Below are 3923 nucleotides of genomic sequence, written 5' to 3' on the forward strand. Positions count from 1 at the left end.
GCAATCTAAACCCCACCCAAATTTTGATCCACCCACCGTCGCGAGCGCCGTAAAACCTCTATTAAAAATAAAAAATAAAATCAGTAGAGAAATTCTTACATATATACAGTGGCGGTGGGTAGTGAAGGGCTCACGGGCTTGAGCCCCCATCCCCACCCCTAAGTCTATCACAAGGCAAATGAAAATAACGAAATAAGCAGTTGAAATTGAAACTGTTCTGATCGACCGCAATGAACACAGAGTGATCAACTTGGCGGCTTGCTCGTTTATCCAACCACTGTTGTCTCCGCTTACAACTATAGTAACCTAACAGCCAATCAAATGTCTTTAGGGCTCAGCAATCAACCAGCCCGTTCCCACGGTCTCTCCTTAACCAAACCCCTCTTGTAAAAAGGTAAAAGACTGGGAAAAAAACTACACTGCACAGAGGGCTCACGCTCTCCCAGCCCTGACAAAGGGGTGAAAGTTTTGCGACACACTTTCCCCCAGTGACACAGTTACCTATGCGCCCACTGGGCCTTTGTTAGGCGCAGTCTATTTTCTGCAACAACACGATCCAATCCACCTCATACACGGTGTGTGTTTGGGATGCTGTGTTTTTGTGCCGCTGAGATTTAACAGTTATTAATTACATCAAACCACTTTAAGAGGCAACTTTTTCATCAAATAAAAACCAATTAGAGAAATTTTGAGGTGAAACGACTTCGTCCCCACCATCCAGAAGTATTTAACGTTGAGCAAAGAGATGGCAGACAAAGGTGACTCTTCTCGTTTGAATGGTTCTCAGAATGCCGTGGCTTGCCGTGAGTATAGAAAAATCATCACTGTGTTGTTTTTATTGCTTACTTTTTGGTGGTAAAGAAGTGGAAGATACCTAAACCCCACCCAAATCTAGGTTCACCCACCGCCACTGCAGGGTTGCAGTTGAAGCTTCTGCAGCTTCTCAGTCACATTCCTGATTCCAGAGAGCCGATACGAGCACCTCAGTTGTGGTCAGCCGTTCCAACTCTAGACATACCGTTTGAGCGACGCACAGCGAAAGATTTCAATAAAATTATGGGGTTTTTTTTTGGTTTTAACAAGGGATCATCAAGTCCATCTCATTCATTTTTTAATGAATTTTACTCACCCATAATATTATGGTCTCACCATGTAAAAGACCCTGTTTACATTATTTGGAGATTATCTGGCTCATTTAAAGGTAAACAATCACAAAAACCATTTTTTGTACATTTTAGCGATAGACAAATCGCATGTAAAAGAAATCAATATCAAAAGACTTCGCAGAGTATCATTAATTCGTGATTGAAAAGTGTTGCTGTGCACAGACTGGACTTTTATTCCTCTCCGGAATGGCGGCTGGTCCCACAACTCTGACATTCATGACGTCACAGCTAAGACTTCTAGTTTTATGTATAACCTCTTTGGTCTGTGGGCCAAATTATGAGTGAGAACGGGACGTGGGAAAAGGGGAACACGGTCGTTAGTTTCGTATCCATGCTTCGTCGTTTGTGCTCCCTGCTCTCCGTTGCGAAAGTCAGTGAAAGAAAAAGCCTTTGAATTTGGACTCTTAAACTTAAATGAAGAACAATGTTAACTAGAGATAACATTATCATATTAGTATCAGGTCATTGCTGTCAACGTTTGATTGCGAGAGTGCTGCAATGGGGAACCCATAAAAGAAAAAGAAAAACAAAACAAAAACAATAATGATTATAATTATAATATTAATTATAATATAGGCCTAGCCTTTATGTAGGTCGCCCAGGCCATTTTATCAACAACTTTGATATTATCACCCACTTTTTAATCTATAGGCCTAATACATTAAATATGTGATAACTGCAATGTTGAAATGGGAGAATCCATGTAAGATAACAATAAGGTTGATAAGCACCTTCTCTGGGCTTATAAAATATTATAGGCCTTCCTTCCAATTTTGCCATTTGCAGTTGAAGTGACCTCTCTAAAGATTTTCTACTTACTACTAGCCTATAGTGCGGTCAAAAATTCGTGGCGCAACTTACTCTTAGGTATCCAATAAAAATTAAGAGCCCCCCCCCCCCCCCTCCTCCCATCTTTATTGATTTTCAGGGTTTTTTTGGCCCCCCCCCCCCCCCCCCCCCCGCGCGCTCTCTATTCCATACCCCCAGTCCCCCGTTTTTTTATTTTCCAGCTTGCCACGACCAACGATCATGCGAAATATTATATTATCAAGAATCTATGTAATATCTGAATGATATATATATTTTTATTTTTTTTGGGTGTAAATGGCAAATCATCGTCAGTATTAGTACCGGTTACGGCCCGGGTTGGCTACCTCAATATTCTAAGCATTTTAAAAACTTGTGTACAATGGTTTACATTTTTAAAAATAAAACTGGTTATTTAAAGTTATTGTTCCTAAATGAGAAAAGTTGTCACAGTTTAACTTACTAAAATCACTCAGATTTATTGATCTCTTAAATTGTTCTTTTATTCACTGAAAGAGAAATAAAACTTATTTAATTTCACCCCTCCCCCAACTGTTTATTAATTTAAAATTTGGACCACTTGTCCACCCCCCCCCCTCCTTTTTTTTATCCCCCCTTCCCACTTTGATACCTTTTTTCTTTATAAAGGGTATCTTCAACTTTTTAACGGGTGAATCAATGTCACCCACACTTTGCAGAGCAGTTTGTATAAATTTGTCGTAACCTAATCATATTTTTCAACAACAGTCGAGGCTAAATTTTAAAAAGATTTTATTCATAAATTTATATAAAATGCTACAAATCTTCTTCATGCGGAAAATGGCATTGTTCACAGCACTTATCCCGCTTCTCACACACATTTTGCATACGCATATTATTATGGCCTGCGTCACAGCTCACCTATGACACTTTAATTAGTGGCAAAACAAGTTACAATAAATTAATGTTATAGTGAACATTTTTTTTTGCATTAAAAGTACTCAAAACAAGCGTTCAATAAGCATAACCTCGCGACTAGAAAAAAACGACGGACTTGCTTTTTAAAGCAATGTAGTCCTTCCTGTTAACTTTTTATAATCTATACAAATCACCCACTGGGATTTTAAAAAAATATTTATTAATGAATTTTCTAGAATAGAGCTAATTGCAGGTGTTCACAAAAATATTGACCTGCTAAGACAAATTGATACAAGTCTCTGTGCAGAAGCTGGAGAGTTTCTGTTAGATATAGTTGAGGAGATATTTGACACTAAGTTGCGCCAGGAATTTTTGACCTCACTCCTCACTCTGTTCTCCTACGTATTCCCATATTATTGTTTTTAATGCAGAATCATGATTTTGTTTCTGCCCAAGATTTCAGCCTTTATACGTGTCGTGTCGCTTATTTTTGTGATTATAAGATAGCAAATTAATGTAATGATGTTTCAGAAATAATTTTAAAAGTTTATTATTATTATTAGTAGTAGTAGTAGCGTATGGGTCAGCCAGATGTTCCAATTTCTTCATGTGTATAGACCATGTAGTCTAGTTCGCTGTGGTATAGACGTTCAAATTTCACATCTGTTCATCCTATACCTATATATTTTTTATATGTTTGTTGGAGTTTCGGCGCATAATTTATAATGCTCCCGTCTTGTGTAGAAATCTTCATCAATAAAACCTTTATTTGTGAATTAATACCCGTACTTTTTGGCCATTATTAAAGGTAATGAACTTATAATGCTGAGTAACAGAGGCCTACGAGGCCTGCATACATAATAAAGTAAAGTACGTGTGACAAAATTGGAACACGTACGTGGCTGATGAGCTGGACCTATTGAAAGAGAGGCGAACACTTTAACCTCAAAACCACGAGAGCACTCTTGTTATGGTTTAGGGCACAAACAAAATAAATCACCGCTCAAATCAAGGAGGAGACTCGATCCCGACATTAAGAGCAATCATCTCAGA

This window comes from Aplysia californica, unplaced genomic scaffold, assembly GCF_000002075.1.
Source record: "Aplysia californica isolate F4 #8 unplaced genomic scaffold, AplCal3.0 scaffold00040, whole genome shotgun sequence".
NCBI classification, from domain to species: domain Eukaryota; kingdom Metazoa; phylum Mollusca; class Gastropoda; order Aplysiida; family Aplysiidae; genus Aplysia; species Aplysia californica.